The sequence below is a fragment of the Hirundo rustica genome, chromosome 14, assembly GCF_015227805.2.
Source record: "Hirundo rustica isolate bHirRus1 chromosome 14, bHirRus1.pri.v3, whole genome shotgun sequence".
Classification (NCBI taxonomy): domain Eukaryota; kingdom Metazoa; phylum Chordata; class Aves; order Passeriformes; family Hirundinidae; genus Hirundo; species Hirundo rustica.
Window position 1 is genome coordinate 10636664 of NC_053463.1, and position 18393 is coordinate 10655056.

Consider the following 18393-nt stretch of genomic DNA (forward strand, 5'->3'; position numbering starts at 1 on the left):
GGAGGGCGGTGTTTTTAGCAGCCCTCCTCCTCTCCCCATTCTGCCGAGCCCTCCAGATCCCTCCTAAAAGGCGCTATGCTGCCGGTGGTGCGCGGATGCTCGTCAGAGCATCCCTGTCCTCTCGGACCCATGAGCGGCGCGGGGAGCGAGGGGGAGAAGCTTACTCCTTTATAGCTTTGTTTTCACCTTTGGCCGACGAAATTGCAGCTGGCCGGCGACCTGCACATCAGCGGTACTAAAGACCTTTAGAGATGCTGAAACACGCCGGGCTTCATCAGCAGAGACAGCTCAGCATTGCCTCTAGACATATCATCATTCAGCTCGTGGCTACGTAAACGAAGGGGAAAAAAAAATAAAAATAAGGCAATCTGTGTGTGATACTAAATATATGGAGAGAGGAGAGAAGAGCAGATTTGTGTTCATGACTGTTCCCTGAACAAGCTAGTTGTAAAAAAATTATGTCCCAGCTCCATGATACGTGAAGGGCTTTGCAGAAGAAGGTGTTAAAAGGGCTGCACCAGTGGTGAGAACATGTCTTGTGCCCCACTGGGAATCGGAGTGCCAGTGGAGTAAACAGGATGGGAGCACCAAAGGGTAGAAGAGACCCTGTCTTTTTATTCAGCTGTCTTTTTATTCAGTTGTTTGAGTTACTAACATGGCAGGTCTGCACAGCAGGCTGAACTGCCTGTTCCAAGCTGTGGTGTGCAGCTGTTTAACTCTTTGGGAACATGGGCCAAGATACACCAATAAAGTTCTCTGCTTGTGCCAAGAATTAGCACTAGTTCAGGTATGATTACAGCTGTGAAGGACACAAGTTTTCCTCACAGATAAAAGCCTTTGGTTTCTTAAAGGTGAAAATGAAGCATGAAAATGAAAAAATTCTATTCCATGGCCAAAAAACCAAAAAAAAACCCAAAAAAACCAAACAAACAACAAAACAAAACAAAACCACCTCACCATGTGGTTTCCTTTTGATTCAATATAAGAAGGACTTAAAAAACCCTTCATGTGTACAGAAGCCCAGCAGCTGAATAAACTTGATGTAATTCATATTAGAGTCATTACTGCCCACTCCTGAAAGCTGTTATAAAATTGTCATGTCCATTTTAGTCAAGGGCTCTTTGTCTTTCAAGACTCACAGTCTCAAGGCGGAAACCATCATCAAGCAGTCTAACAAGTGAGCTGGAAACCAAAGACAACTGTATCTGTTTCCTCAGACTGCAATTCCCATAGTAAACACCTCTAAAGCAATTGGGACTTCAGCTACACCTTCAAGTGTCATAAAATCAAATATAACAGCTATAAAAATAGGACTTGGCAAAATAATTTCTACTGCCATCTATTTTGCTTAAGAGTGAGGTAGATTATAGATTAAATACTGCACTATTCTTACTTAAGAACATTTTTACAGCTTTCTCTTTCTTGAGAACAAGAAGTTTCTACACAAATTTTTACCTGCCTCTCTGTGGCAAATTTTGTGTTGCAAGACTGTTGGCATGTCTCATCTTCTGCAAGCTACCTGGATCCTACAGTTCCTGTGTCTAAGCAAGCCCAGACTTCTCCCTGAACCACCAGTGTCATCAACTGAACCTTGCTTCTGGACTCCTGAAATCTGTTAGCTGGAAATCACAATACTGAAGCTACCGGACACAACAAAACAAATTGTCCTAGAAATATTCAAGGGCAGGTGGGACAGGGCTCTGAGCTTACAGCAGAAGAGTTGTACTAGATGACCTTTAAAGGTCCCTTCCAACCCAAAATGTTCTATGATTCAGGATGTCTTGATCTTTGAGGAGATGAGTATTTTTAAATAATACCTCATTAGGGAAGTTGAGGGATCAGAGGAAACTGGCTAAAGTAGAGTACCAAGCTCCCAAAACTTCACTAAGATTTATGGAAACAGATCTCTGCATGCAATTGCACAAAGAGTCCTGGAAACACCTTTTGTTCATCTGCCACAGGAGTGAAGATCATTGGCATGACAAGTCCAACCTGGACCTCCATGCTCTTGCTTTGGGGAGCCGCAAGGTGTCTGCCTATGCTCTGCAAGGCAGAGCTTTCCTGACCTCAGCATCTCCTGCAGCAGCTCCTCCAAGCTCTACACAGATTAAAAAAAGGCAAGTGGCTTCCTGTGTTTCACCACAAACTTCCTGCCTCTCTGCAGAGTTCTCATAAACTTTTCTCTAATTCTTGACTTTAAAACCTTTGCTAGCTTTCTACTTCTCTGTAATTACAGTCCAAGGCAAACTTGGCTAAACTGATTATCAAAAAGCCCACCTACAGTTTTCTGAAATGGTCCACACCTTAAACAACAGTTTAAGCGCTCTCACTTACTGGTATAATAGTAATGGATGTCCTGCCTTTGAAGGTGTCATAGTGACTGACACCTTGTCATAATGATGCTGAAATTTTCCATGCTAGGAAACCACACAAAATCTTATGATTCACAGAAGCGCCCCAAATCATTACTACACCAGAGTGAGCTCTCCTGCAGGGGACCTTCAGCCACCAAGATATTAAAGCCACCACCAGCAGTGACCTTCCTAATAGTCAGAGCAAAGAGCAACATCAGGAAAAAACTGGCTGAGGAATCTGAGCTTACACCTCTCTAAAGTATGTTAAATTTTCCAATCCACCCCAGAAACTTATTACCAGAACTCTCATCTTCTGTTTGCATCACAGCCTAGGTTGGGTTATAGAGGACAGGCACTCTATCACCTCCCCATGAATACAAAGCAATTCCTACTTGCTCTCACAATTAGATACAGTAACATTAGCCTAGCTGGGAAGAAATCAGTTTATTTCTTGTTTGAATACAATTTTGTGTCTTTTCAGTAGTCCAATATAATCTGCTTGCCCCAAGTAACACTAATAAAAAAAACCTTCAGAAGTATTCCATTTTGTTAAATATTTTTAAAAGCATATGAAATATATTTCAAGCTGGGATTTACATGATTTTTTATTTCAAATTTTTCAGTCTGTCCTCATTCCCAACCAGCTGGTAAATAGTTACTATGGCAGCACCTAATGCAGAATGACTCAGCACTCCCTCACATTCCAGTAGCAGCACTGTCTACCCTTCTGGTTTCTTATAAAGAGAAGACAAGGTTGTAATTATTGTTTCATTGCAGAACTATGATGTTTAAAATATTAGTCTTTCCTTGTGAAACTCAGCATTTGTTGGTGGAATCATTGCAACAATCTGCTAAATAAAGATCATACCTAGTCAGGATGCTATTTCAACTTTCCTTTTGTGTTGATCACAAAGATGTTTGAATTGTTTCTATCATTTCTCAGTGTTTCTTTGGAGCTTTATATTGCCAAGTGAGCTTGTCTCATATCAAACTACAACATGCTCAGCTCCAAAATACCTGTTTGATTGTGAGCAGAAGCTCCCATTCCCTTTCTTAAGATTGAAAGCTCCTTGCTTTCTGATCCTGTGGGGGTTTTGTTTGTTTGCTTGGTTTTTTATTTACCTTGTTTTGAAGGTTGTATTTACACCTTGAATCTTCTCCTTTATCCTTTCTCTGGATTTCAATTCAACCCAGAAGTGACTGGCCATCTAGTTACCATTGTTACCAAAACTTTTTGGGTGTGACCATCCAGCCAATTCTTTATCTACTACAGTCATCCAATTTATCAAATCTAAGAGCGTGAAAAGGTTTTGGCAAGTCATCAATTTAGAAGAAATTCTTTTTGATAACAGTGAAACTTGCAAAGTCTGTGGTTTCCCATTTCGTGGTTGAATTTCCCCAGAGCTAGAAGGGTATGAACTCTCCCATCATGGCTTTTCCTGCCATTTACGTTGTTATTTTACTGTATTATTATATTCTGGAAGAAAGTGACTTTACAGTGGCTGGCTGGGGATCTCAGCTGAGTTAATTACTCAACTTTAACTTTCTAAAATTGCTGCTTAGAGATTTATGACAAATAATATAGCAGATATATGTGGGGAGGGTTAAGGTACTTTTTTGGTGCACGTTATGAGCATTAAGATAGTTATTTTAGACCTGGAATGCAAAAACATGCCTGAGGAATAATTTTTCTGTCTCACCCTGGAGGCACCTTTCACTTTTTGCTCAGCTATTCTGAGCCCTCCCAATCCTGACCCCACACAGGAAGCTCGAGGCCCTTCCCACCCGGTGTGCACCTGCTCGGGTGTTTTCAAACACCAGGTGAATGAGGCGATCGCGGCCGGGGCACGGCTGGTCCCCGGGGGCTCAGGAGACACCTCCAGCACCACGGACAGCGGCAGCTCAGGAAGGATCATTATTTATTAACAAACCCGTGCTTTGCCCCATTAAATCACAGGCGGTTCTAAGGGACTCCCTGCTGTGTTCCATATTACTGCCAGCATTAGAGATAGTGATTAATGTGTTACCCTAGAAGTTGCAGTTGTTCCTTCCTCGTCTTCTGCTTCATCACCAGCCTCCTCTTCTGCCATTTCATCTTTTCTGACATGTGGAAGAGAAGACAATGAATCCATTCTGCACCGGACTAATAGCACCCTTCAAGTTAGTAAATGATTTTGAGGTAATCGAGCCAACCACTAAGCCATGTCCTCAACATGTGCCACAACTCCACCTTTCAAATCCCTCCTGGGACGGCGACTCCACCACTGCCCTGGGCAGCTTCTGCCAGTGTCTGAAGAAATGTTCTCTAATAGCCAGTCTAAGCCTCCCCTGGTGGAACTTGAGGCCATTTCCTCTTGTCCTGCTACTTGTTTTGTGGGAGAAAAGATGAACCCCACCTGGCTCCAAGCTCATTTTTGGGAATTGGAGAAAGAAAAATCCCCTCTGAAATGCCTTTTTTCCAGGCTCTGCCCTCTAGCTGCTCCTCATACTCCCCAGTGGTCATCTCATATAGATGATTGTGGGCCTTTGCCTAAGGGCTGGAGGCAGCAGGTGTGCTCAGGATGGGCAGAGGATTTATTTACCAGAGGGACAGCACAAAGATCAGTGCTACCTGGCACCCCAAATCCAGATGAAGAGGTAGGACTGTCATTACAATAAATCGGTTTTGCATCTCATAGCCAAGAGAATGGTTCCAATTGCTCCTGAAAGCTATACAAACATGCTACATGGTGCCAACTCTCCATACCTTCCTGACCTTGAATATTTAGATAAAGACATTGTGGCTAAATGAAGGGGCAGAATCAACCCTCTGAAGTCAAAGGTGAACATTCCCTCAAGCCAATAGAAATAGTTCTTTTGACCACTACACTGTTGCCTAAAGTATTGCCAGCTTTCAGGTTTTTCATATCAGCTAGCAGAGCATTATGATTTACCAGCAGCTCTCATTTAAACTACATTTCAATCAGCGTGCCCTTACCTTAATGGCAGGGGTACAGCCACAGTTAGTGCAGCCCAATGGCTCCCTCAGCCACAATAACACACCTGCCCTCCCAGACAGGGTGCAGTTCCCTGGAGCCGAGCACAGCAAGCAGGACAGGCCTCAGGGTGGCAACCAGGGGTCAGGCAAGCTCCCAGACCATCAGGTACTAGCTGAGGAAGGGCCAAGGTCAGGAAGACAGCTCACAGCTGGGAGCCCAAGTCCCATGGTTAAGCGCAGGCATGGCTGTGACTGAGCTGGAGACCAGCACCCCTACAATGCAGGGGAGGAAGAGGCCTCTGGGACTGGGCTTAAATGGTCTCCTGTGCACATGGGAAGGGTGTGGGCAGGAGCCCAGGTGAGGCTGGTCAGGACCATCAAAGCCCATTAGAGCTGGTCAGGACCTCAACAGTTAAAATCTTTCTGCTTCCACAGCAGTCTCTTGATGCTTGACTCCAGACACTCAGCGTAACAAAGGCCCCACATGATTCTGTAGTAGCACTAATTAACTGTCTTTTATCTGTTAAACTTCCACAGTTAATACTTTTCATATATACACACACTCAAATTACAATTCCTGGACTCTGAAGCAATTTACCAAGTGCAAATTTTTGTATGTCTCATTAATTTCATAAAATTTCACCTATGCATCACTGTTAGCTGAGATCAATGACCTTAGTGCCAAAATCTTCATGGCTGTAAGGAAAAGTCTGGAGACGACCTCTACTCAACTATTCACAGGAAAATTCAGTTGATTGTGAAAAAAACAAGGAAAAATAGAGTATTTCATTTTGAGGATACAGAAATACCAACAAGCATTAGATTAGAAGTGGTTTAATGACCTAGTTTGTTCTTCTGGTTTCTGTTTACATCCGTTCATTACCATTAACTCTCTGAACTACTTCTGGTGAGGTTATGCAAGGTGCTACTGCTGCTCTGCTGCTGCCCCAGTTGCAAAGACAAAGTAAAAAGAGAGGTTTTAGAAAAAAACAAACAAACAATCAAAAAACCAAACAAAGAAACAAACAACAACAACAAAAAATCCCAGACCCACACCTCCTACATTACAGTAAGAATGGAGAAAACAAGTAGTTCTGTTGTGGTTCTTATGGAACAAATTAAGATATCAGAGTTCGACAGAAGCCATTTAATCCCATAACCCTTAATGCCAGCTATGCTGAAATCACATTAAGAAAATAAGTGATACTCTCTTAACCTCTTCCGGCTCAGAGGACATACTCACAGATCAAATCCAAAATGATCTTGTAAATAAAGCAGAACAAGGTCTGGTCACACTTTTGTTGTGGCCAGAAGAGCTTAATGCTGCTGCAGGAAATTATTTAGACCTCCATCAGACTGAAAGCAAGGCTTCAACCTCTTTATATAAATATAAACATACAGTGTAGTGACCTTCGAGCTTTCTTTAGACGAAAGCTCTTCTCTTTGGATTTGGATAATGGACAAATACAGGTATTGTGGTTCAGCTTTGCAGCTCATGAGCCACACCTCTAAAATAAGTAAAGGACAAAGGTGAGACCTGAACATATCCAAACTCAGAACTCCTCAACTTTAGGTGAGGTGTAAGTGATATCTAATGTGTATTAAATAATTTTGCCACAGATTTTGGCTGGAGGCAGCTGAATGCTGACCTGTCAATGGCAGAGTTGTGTGGGCAGTGACATTGTGCAGTGGCTGCAAAGCAACACTGACTGTTCCTGCTGGTGAGCCATTGAAGTGTCAGCCCTATTATTTAAGAAGCATCCAGGCTCTTTTGAGCTGTAAGTGCTCCAATAAAGCGCTGTTCTTCAGCAGCCTGTGTGAGCAGAGAGAGTCCTCATGGCTAAATTTTGCCATTGATCCACGATGTGACCTTATCGATGGCAGCAGACTGACAGAGCAGGGCAATGAACTCTGCACCTTGTTTCCTCCGGTAGCAATCCCTTTTTGATTTCTGGTTTTGAGGAAGATGCCATCTGCTGTCAGAAGCTCATTCAGACAATTGGGAAAGAGTCAATTCCAGTAAGAACATCAGAAGTTGAAGAGCTGCAGAAATATCCCCATTGAGAGTGCAGGCTGAAATGCCTTTATACAACTTTTTGTTACTACCTATCATCTCACACGTTTATTCTTTATTTTCTATTGGCTTGTACTCAAATGGAACACCTTTTAAGCAAGCATTTATGTTGCAGACAAAAAGCCCTTTAGCCCAGTCTACCAGGGCTTTAGATTTCATTTGCCTTCTTGCCATGATCATCTGCCAGCTGCCTATTTGTGTTGGTTTAATTAAAAGATAGAATTGATTGGTCATGAAATTTTCATAATAGCAAGGTAAAGAATTTAGAAAACCATTCAAAAACAAAGGTAAAAGAGGTATGAATATCAGAGCTGAACCTTAATATGGTGTTTTAGAAGTACTGTAGAAGGATCAGGACTGAGTTTGTTGCACAAGGAAAACTCACTGTTTACCAAGGTAACAGCAAAAACAGCTGTTAAATAGATTTTTCATTAATATTTGATTCAAATATTATTTCTTGAAAGGGACTAAAATAGACTGTATGGTCTAATAAAATGGATGTAAGGGAAACAAATCCCAGGCTCAATGAATGCATTCAGGACTGAAAGTGAAAAAATGGGGCATAAATAAAACCCAAGTGATGAGGGGTTTGGATCACTTCAGTTAAAGGGAAAAGCCATTGCATGAAACAATTAATTGCTCACAAGATCATGTTTTAGCAGCAGCATTTAAAGCCAGAATTAACTGTAGGAAAGATCTGCGTTGCTTGATATCCTCTGGAAAAGGAGGTGGATGAAATCTGAGAAGGACTGGAGTGATGCCAAGTACTCTCTGAATTTGGGTATGAGGCATCGTAGTAGCATCTCACTAAGATGAGAAATTGGGCAAGAAGATGACACAAAACCCCCAGTGCTGGTAACCAAGGACATGCACCCACATAAATAGGTACAACAGAGAGTGAGTTGGCTTTTTTAACATGAGGAATGTTTCTGTTGAGCTGAACTCTTTACACCCTAGAGTAGTAACTCTCCCAGGACACTGCCGTGTGCAAGCACACGACACTCTCCAAAGCAATGCACCTCTTTCCAGAAGGCTTTTATTTTCCATTTTTGTCAGTATTTTGAAAACACCTTTTGAAAGTTGAAGCAGCTGCCTTTAAGCATGCAAGAGACTTCAAGATCTTTTCCTAATACAGATCAAGCCATTCCTTGGAGAGAAATGTTTCCTTCTCCCTTCCAGAGGAGCAGAGCAGGAGCAGCTGGAGCTGCACTACCAGCAACCAGTTGTGCTGCCTGTGGCACTTCCAGTTAATGATGGTAAAAGCACTGTGTGCTGATTACCTTAAAGTAGCACACTTACTCCCAGAACCTACTTCTCTTTTCCCAAGGGTAAGAGGTATTGGAATGCAGTAGTTTACTAGACAATCAAATGAGATCTAGAAACCTATTTCTCAGTACTCAGGTGTGGAAAACGAGACTGAAATCCTCACGGAAAAAATTTTTTTTTCTTTTTTTTTTCTTTTTTTTTCCCCTAAAGAGAACAAACTGACATTGATACATATTTGATTTCTCACCTCTGTGTTGTCACATCAGTTTGCTTGCAGCCATGGATGCTGCCATGGGCCCCAGCCTGCTCAGTGTGCACCGATGGGTACGTGCCGTGTGCTGCCCTCTCCATAGCTCTGTGGGGAAAGGAATCTGGGAGACACAGAGAAAAAAAATATCCTGGTTGTTTGAAATGAGTTAGAAATAAATGGTCTCTCTTCTCTCTTTGTTTAAAAATAGTATAGCAATTCTAAACATAGATGCTCCTCTCAGCTGATCTGGGGAGGTCAGAAACTTCCAAAGGATGTGAGTAATATTCTAAGCAGAGCTTCCTGCAGCTGCTGGGGAGCCACAAAGTGCCTTGAGACCCTTTGCTCCACAAACTCCATATTGGGCTCTTTAACCTCTACCTTGGCATTTTTGCCATTGAGGAGCTGGGGTGCACCACCGGCTCCCCCACAGCCACATTCCTTTTTCCGTGCACTGAATCCTGCTGGTTGTACCAAGCTGGAGGTGATGCTTTTTCACAGTGCACCTCCAAAGTTGCATCTTTTGCCTTTTGTGGGAAGCCTCAAGTATTTGCTGTCATTTTCTTTTCTCAACCGACTTATCAATGTTTAATCACCAGGACAAAAATTTCCATGTTGACTGGGATGCTGACTCATCTTGAAGATGTCAGTAGGTTCTAAAAATAGGACCTAGTATAAAAGATATTTAGTGAGACTGAAAACATGAGATGACTTTTTGTTTGAAATCTCTATGGCCTTGTACAGCGCAGTTCACTGAGTTTTTAACCATGCTGGTGTCACTGTGACTCCAAAAGGTACATTGCCTGGGATTCTGGGGTTGGGTTTACTTGGTAAAAGAAACCCCAAAATTACATGGGAAAAAATTATTTAAAAGGATTATTAAGCTTGCAAAACCACAACTTACAAGTTAAAAATGCTACAGAAAAACTGCTACCCAAAAGAGGTCCACCCCGAGCAAAACAGAGATTTGACAAAATTTTCATGGGAAAAAACAGGCAAAATATAAATAAAGAAGATTTGAAAGCATGCTATAAGGAGACTAATATATGGTCACACAAGCAAACTACATTTTAGGATTTTGTTTCTTGGGAATTATAGAATTATTTAGTTTGTAAAAGACCTTTAAGATAAGCTTCTCAGTGTTCAGCTTCATTTTTATTTGCAATAAGGTATAAAAAGTGGTAAAAGGATTCGCTACACAGACAAGAAGTCAGATCTGTGAAATATTTTACCAAGTCATTTTTATCCCAGACAAACCTGTAAAAAATGCCCTGGTAAAACCTTTGGCTACAAAGATCCTATCGACAGCTGTGGCTTTGTGATGATAATTCCTTTCTCGAGGTTTGAAGGTCCATTTCATGGAAGATATTCATATATAAATTCACAACTACTTGTAAAAATTCTTTTTGTCTTTGCAGTTACTGTGCATGGGTGGCATTTTTTTCTCTGAAACAGAAACCACCACATGACTTGTGAGCACCGTCAACTCACCGCATCTGGGAAGAGGAGTTTCCAGTCCTTCCCAGTGCCACCTGGCATGCCTAAGGCTGCCTAACACATTAGAAGGAGCTTGGAAGAAAATTGTCTGATTTTTACCCTCATCGTTGACAGTATCCTGATGACCATCAGACTCTCATCAATACTCTCAATTCTGTTTTGCATTTTTTTATGCAAAATATCCCAAACTACTTGCTGTATTTAAATCATTCTTGTCTGCCAGGTAAATTTCATGGACATCCCATGATCGGTGTTTCTGGATGTATGGTTTCTGGCTTATGTTCCTCCCTTTGTGTTATTGATAAAGTCTCTCATTCACGCCGTGCTGGCGCAGCCATCTCAAGCTGATGTCATGGAAGTATTCATAAACGTAAACTCCCACCGTACCTCCCATTTTCTCTCAGCCACTATCGAATGTACGAAATGCATTGTGAGTTGGAAAATAAAAAAAGGGGAAACAAGCAAAACCAGAAAAGCAGAGATAAGTAGTTCTTCTACTTACTGCATAGATGACCGCAAAATGTCTTGAGTGACTTCTGTGGGAGCAAATAGCACACGAACCAAGAATGTTCCCAATTTTGAGCTCCACTCTGGGGCAATGGGATCCCAAAGGGGTATGAGGTTATGTACACAGGAGGACACACTTCCATTGGGAAGATCAAGACTGATCCATCCAATACACCTGACGTTACGGCTTTTGTTGTTACTGTCTAAATGAATCTGCCTAGACATGTCTGACTGCAGTAGATGGAAAACAGAGGGAGCAGCCAGGCTGTAGCCCATCTGGAGACTCAATTTTTGCATTTCCACCTCAGGCTGACAAACCCCAAGACCCCTTCTAAAATCTAGATTTCTTCATGACTCTGAGCAAGTTTTGCAGAGGCGCATTACACGGCAGCAAGAATTTGCATGTACATCAGAACCGGAAGTCAAAGCTCTCATCATATCATTGCATCTCTGATGTCCTCATTTAATCTCTCAAAGGGTTTACTAATAGCACAAGAAAGCACTTGCTATCTGCGCTTGTGGTTTTTGTGAAAAAACATCTGTAAACCTTCCATAAGAAACTGGAAATAAAACCTAGCTGAGCTATATTAACTTTCTGACACAAATATTTCCCTTATTCTGCCCATGGTTCCCTGCCCATGCGGAAGTGATGTGATCTTTAAGGTCCCTTCCAACCCAAACCATACCATGATTCTATTATTCTACTCTTTTATTCCCTCAGGAATTTGCTTGAGTAAATGTAATCAACATAATTATTTAATCAAGACTACCCAATAGTTGGCCTTGATAGTGTCAGGGGAAAGTTTTATATGTTTGCAAATACATACACATTTCAAAAAAAAAAAAAAAAAAATTGGAAAGATAGTAAATAAATAGAGATTACTGAGCATGGAATAAATGTACCATTTTGCACAAGCTCACTCCAGAGTGGACATCCCCAAAATAATTAAATTTTCAGCTCAGTTTAGTGGGAAGCTGAGTGTGAGAGTAATTCAGTGTCTTGCAGTAGAGCAGTTCATTTAGCCGTGTTTCACCACCCGATTTTCAGTAATCTCATCACTACCGAAGAAATCCAACACTCCTCTATGTGACTGCATGTAGTGAACAGCAATGAAGCCTGTGGGTGTGGGCTCACTTGCAACTTGGATTATGGCCTGAAACATACAGATTTTTTTAGTATTTACTATGCTAACAGCACAAGGTTAGTGCAATATGCTCCATTCAGAGAAATTAATCCATCTCATTAACATGAGATTCTGTCTGGAGCCAGAAGAGAGGGCATCCTTCCTCCCACCATGTCTTCCAGCACTGTTCTCCATGACCAAAAGATCTTCTTGGACTTTGGACACCTTCAGGCCCCTCTGAGCAAACAGAAATAGCCCATGGGCTGACAAAATTTCCACTGATGACTGCACATAAATCTTCCTCTATTCCACTCTCCAATATAGGTCAACACAGCTAAATTGCCAGAGGTACCCTGTTTCCTAGAAAGGGCTTTTGCAGGTTTCTTAGAACAGACTTGTACATTATTTGGAAGGAATTTGTTGTTTCGCAGATTGAGAGAACTGTCACAGTGATTCTATGCTGATGATTTTGCAAATGCTCTTCCAGTTTGAAGTTTAAGGCTTTGGGGAGATTTTCTTTAAATACAGACAGAGAATATAGAATGCATTCTATATTCTGAGATGTCTCTGTAGAGGACAACCTGTTTGCTGACCGTGTAGCCCTCTGTAACTGGGTTGTCTTTTTGAGGGTCTTCCTTTGCCACAAACACACAGCTGTTGTTACTCATCCATTGCAGAAATTTGGAGCAGAGACTCTGTAAACCAGGATGTATGTAGGAGATCTGGTCAACAAAACACAAGAGCTGTCTTCAGAAAAATATCCCCTCACATAAACTATTTAAATAAACTAACTAGCCAAGTCTGCAGGATATGATGCAATTAATTTTGGAGTTCCCAAGGCTCTCTGCAGTGTGACTGTGGATGAAAATCCTGGAAAACCCAGAGGACTGTGGGAATTTCTGGGAGTCGGGGAAGATAAACACAGCCTGTGAACAGTAGAAAGCTAGAGAGCTGCTTATAGAGGAATCAGTTCGGCTTGAACTGTGGGAGGATCTGGAAACCAGCTTTCTCTCTGTCTTTTCTACTAAAAATGAGGTGATTAATGAGTTTTCATATAATCATAGAATAATTTGTGTTGGAAGGGACTTTTAAGCTCATCTATTCCAAACTCCCTGCAATGGGCAGGGACATTTTCAGTCAGACCAGGCAGCTCAGCACCCAGCTCAGCCTGGCCCTGGGTGTTTCTAGAAATGGAACATTTTAAAGTGGTCAGTGTAGAGCTGGGGTGACGTTGTTGCTCACAGTTAAACTGTTCTCTGATGTGGGTGAGGGTGAAGGGATTGCTGGGCACCTGGCATAACAGGCTGGGGACTAAAATGTTGAAATGTTTGAAGACTTTTTCTTCAGAGGATGAAATATCATTGTGCATGATTTCCTATCGAATGGAGGGAGAACAGTGGAGTTCTCACAGGCAGTTTTCTGACCCAGATATAATAATAATTAAAAAAAAAAAAAAGAGTAATAATGAACTTTAAAAATCATAAACCAGGGACAATTCTTGTGATGTGCTCTTTGGAAGACAAGGCATAAAGTGCAATGATTAAGGAGGCAAATGGCCAAAACACACACCCACAGAGTGGCCAAGCATCACTGAAGGATCACAAACATCAGCTAGGTTTGCCTGGAGCAGATTTTTTTTTTTTTTTTTTTTTTTTTTTTTTTTTTTTTTTTTTCCCTTCTAATTTATTTTCTTCCTGCTTCCCATTTTATAAATGTGCACACTCCCCGTGGGATGTACAAGCAAGCTGTGGAGATGTAAGACATGACAGATGCTTATTCTATCCTGCATGGGGCTGCAAATATAACAAAGTGTCTCGTAAAAAGCCTTTTTCCAAAAAAATTCTCCCTCAGAGTGATGATGCTGACACCAGACAGCTACACTGTTTTTCCATGACCTCCTCAGCACAGCTCTTTACTTAGTCTAATTCTCTGGACTGAATCCAATAAAGTAAATGTAAAAGTCATAGTCCTGGCATTTATCTCAGATTATCATTTCATATTTTAACACTAGCTTCTGTTGTTTCTGGCAAGTGTCCTGATTGCAGGATGTAACCCATTGTGTGAGTAACTGCTTTATGCTCGCCTGTTGTAAATCACTTGCTGTATTTGAAGTTTTCTTACTAATACATTTTACACTTGTTAGTTGGTTTCAGCCAGTCTCTGGCCCTTGCCTGCACATCGTGTCCCCTGACTGAGCGTGAAACTTTGTCCGGGATGGTAAAAATTAATCCTGAAATATGCATGACCCTGACAGCTGTACTAATAAGTTGGGAATTACCAGAGAAATGTCATAGTTTATTAATGGAATGTGGAAGGAATTATTAAGCACAGCTGAAACACTAGTAAAACGATGAGGAAACTATGGGTCACTGTTGGAAACTACCCCTGAGATGAACCATATAGATATGCAGAAACAGAGGTAGCTGGAAGAAAGCCTGCTGATGATGTGATCTGATCTAACATTTCACGTATGAGAAATGCTTTCTCCTTTCCCCTCTTACTTCACATCTTTTAAAGACTATCTAAATTCACAGTGTCATTTATGTTTGTCACGGTGCAAGGGCTCTCATAATACAACTGGAAAAAATATCATAGGGTTAACTTTTCAGGAGAGGAGTGTATTCAGTGAATTTAACAAAATGCATCTGAAGAGGGAAAAATGCAAAATTGTGTGTGACCTGACCATACGGGAATGAAAACAAAAGTGAGCGTCCAGTTCCCTGGGCTGAAGGTGATAAAGCACCTGCACATAGGCTGAGGGAGTGTTGCCTTCCCTGAACATCACTCAGCATGGTCCATCCAGAATGACAGCGTAGCATGCTTAAGGGACAATCTGATTTTAAAATTTCTTTCATTTCGAGAGAGCAATAACAAACACACAGAGAGCAAAGCAGATCATACCGTGCATAACATTTGTTAAAAATAGTTTGCTCCTTGGATTTTTGCTTTGGTTAGTAGAAAAACATTTATGGACATTTTTGTCCAAGGCCACAGCATGTTTTCATAAGCAAACTAGGTGAAAAGAACTGAAATTACTGCATTAAATGTATCACTGTACAAGCAATTCATCATCAGCTTGCAAGGTTGTACCTAACGTTGGCTGTAAGGATCTGGTCTGGGTCCAGTATTAGTCAGGATTTTCATCAGCAATATTGTATTAAAGAGAAAAGTACAATCTAAGAACATTTCTGGGTGACAGAGTGTGTACTTCTACCACTGACTCTGAAAGTACTTTAGGCATGGGGAAAATACTGAGAAGAGGGTTCCTTTTCCTTCCCAGGATATGGCTACAACCTCATCCAGCACCCACAACTGCATCCTCCATTATCCAAGAGTGAATAAATATCCTGGCAACACTGATTTGGAAACTCTTTATTCATGCATTAAATAGAACATGGAAACTACAGCTTGGTTCTCATCCTCACTTGTAGCTCCAGGCCAAGTCAGTGAGAGATGACAGAGCCGCTGTCCAAAGCTGACCTAACCTCTCTTTGCCAGGGCTGCAGCATCTCTGGTGATCTTCCTTTAATGCAATCCAAGGGACAGCTGTTCTTATGAAATCTGATTTTTTTATATATATTCACAGGTCAGCAGACTTCTGAATCATTCTTTACCAAATTTCTCCACTTAATATTCACAATTAGCTTGTCCTGTGCAGCTCTACTCATATTACATGAAGTTTGATTGCAAAATTTCTCAGTTACTGGTCAGTTTGTTTTCCCCACACACAGCTGAAACATCTATCCTGAGGCCACAGCGCCTTTCATAAGTGCACCAACAACTTGGGATCTCAGTCCTGACTCAGTCAGGTTGTAATATATTTCCTGAATTAGACTGAATTCCCTGTAGAAACTCTGCTTAAAACTTTTGATAGTTTTATTATAATCTTTAAAAAAAAAAAAAAGTAAATCTACTAATATTGAGAACTATAACCCCAGTTTTCTGAGGAAACCTGTACATTTTCTTTGAATTACCTCCCAATTTTTGGAAGTGCTGAGAAACTAATATAAAGCAAGATTTAATTTTCCAGCATCCACAATTGTGTGCACATTTGTCTATATATGTGTACGTATAGTTTACGAATACATACTCTAATATGGATACAGATATCTGTGTACACTTTATCCACACTAAAGGGTTGTACAGTTTGCCTTGGGAATACATATTGCAAAGGAGTTCAGGTAGAGAGTCTATAAAATTGCTCTTGATGCAGAAAGTACATAGACTCTTACTCATTTGAATAACCAGCAATTTTTTTTCTCCAGGTAACTCTTTCCCTCCTCCCCTTTAGCAAGAGGTTGTTTGTGGAGTGAAATTAATCATTTCCTGTAGCACTGTGTATATAACAGGAGCCCAAGGCAGAGCCACACACAGTTCACCCAGCGGAGGAGCAGAGCTGACTCTCAAGATGCTGGTCCAGGTTGTGGCTCTGCTGGGTCTGGGGGTGCTGGGCAGCTCAGCACAACTGCAGGAGGAGCGCTCCAGGAATTTGGTGGGATTGATCATTCGAGAACTTCTTCAAGATATGAAGAAACTAAATTTAAATGCAGTAAGTTCCTTAACTTTGAACAACTTTTCCCTAGCTCCCTTTTATTCCAGGTTCTAGTCTGAAGTTACTAACTTCCTTTTCTCCTGTCCAGGTTCCCAGCCTTGTAACTGTGAATGCTACGGTAAGAAACCAAATATATCTATTTAAAATCATTGTCTAAACTTCCCAGATTTCTTTCCCACTATAGAATTCTAATAACAATAACTTTACAAACCTAGGGAAGTGAAAAGTTTTTGCAAGAACCTACAGAAAGCTGCTGCCAGTGCTAAAATGCTTCAGTAGCTCTCTCAGTAGTCAAAGGTCTTAGATGTGCACCAGCATCTTCTTGGGAACTTCACAAATGCACTCTGATCCCTTAGTTTTAGAACAGAGTGTTTAGTCCATATCCTGTACAGACTCATTCATTTCACTGACCTGTATTTTCCTGAAATCCAGTGGAAAAATGAGCTTTTTATGGAGGACACAAGGAATACCAGTGAGAAATAGCAGCCCATCTCCTATTACAAGTGAACAGAGGACAAATGGCATCAGTCCCTTTTAGTTTCAGTGAGAAAAGTTGAAAACTCACACCAGCAGCAATAATTGCTTTTATTTCATTAAGACAATTCTGATCCAGTTTTAAGATAGACGCAATAGCAAGACATGAAGCCCTAATGCAGAATTGACCCTTCTTTCCCTTGAGGAACAAATATCTCCAGAATTGAAGGCATCCAAATTTTATATGTCCAGTTTTATATGTCAGTGGCACCTGCAACTTACTTAAGGCAGCTGGGAGTTTTTGGACCCTGGCATGTTCTTAAATGAAAATTATAGATTGTGCTATGATTTCCTAAATTTGGTGTCCAGTAAATGGCTGAATACACAGTCAGGGCTAGTGTTGAAAACACAGCTCTTAATTCCTGTGGGTTATTATTTTTCATGGGTATTTAAATTCCTGGGATATGATGTTTTATTTATGTGTTACCAATTATTACTGTTGAAATAACTGTTGAAATAACTGTTGAAATAACTCTTCCTTATCCCTGCAGGTGGAGAGATGCATGCACAGCCACCTGAAAACTTTTGCTAGCACCTTGACAGCTCTTGACACTCACAGCAAATTCATAGCCAAAAAACTGACCAGACTTAACGCCTACAAAAACATCCTCCCCAAAGTAAGTTTGAACTTGTGGTACTTAATAACAAAACAATCAGCATAGGCTGTTCAATGGCAGCTGGGATGGCACTGAGCTGGCTGCAATGGACACTAGAAGCCTCTTCTGAAAATGATAGGATTAAGAAAGGTGTAAATACATCCACCTTCTTCCTTAGATAAAACTCTGACAATCTTTTCCTGTGGTAATCCAAATTGCAAGAAAGATAATAATATGAAAAAACTGTCAAACGTGAGTAGAAGCTGGGATAGCAGTGGGGCTCAGGGCTCCTGTGCATGCTGCCAGATGATCAGCTGTCACCTACACATCATCACCGTGCCTTGGAGCCTCCAGGGGCAGCTCACCCAGCGCTCCAAAACATGCCATGGGCTGTTGTAATGCGGGCTGTTACAGCCCAGCTGTCAGTTGAGGTATCAAATACCATAGACTTAAACGTGATATCCAAGTTACGTGGCTGAATTACGTTGTCTCTTTTTTTAAAGGATCTTGATAAGGAATGTAAGACTGCCCAAGTAACATGGGATGACTTCGTGGATACACTAGAGAGGTTCTTGAGATTGCTCTTTGAGAAAATTCAAAATGACTAAATAGAACAAATCTGAGAAGAAAAGGAGAACCCGAACTCTTTTGCAACCAAACTGTGA

At 41.2% G+C, this 18393-nt stretch overlaps 1 long non-coding RNA gene across 1 annotated transcript; it reads right to left on the reverse strand.

Annotated features, from left to right (window-relative positions):
• Positions 1-46: 46 nt before the first annotated feature.
• Positions 47-5598, reverse strand: LOC120759420 (uncharacterized). The gene is made up of 3 exons (XR_005703158.1): positions 5332-5598; positions 4382-4454; positions 47-327 (listed from the first exon to the last, which is right to left on the reverse strand). It is a non-coding gene; the product is annotated as an uncharacterized LOC120759420 (long non-coding RNA).
• Positions 5599-18393: the final 12795 nt, after the last annotated feature.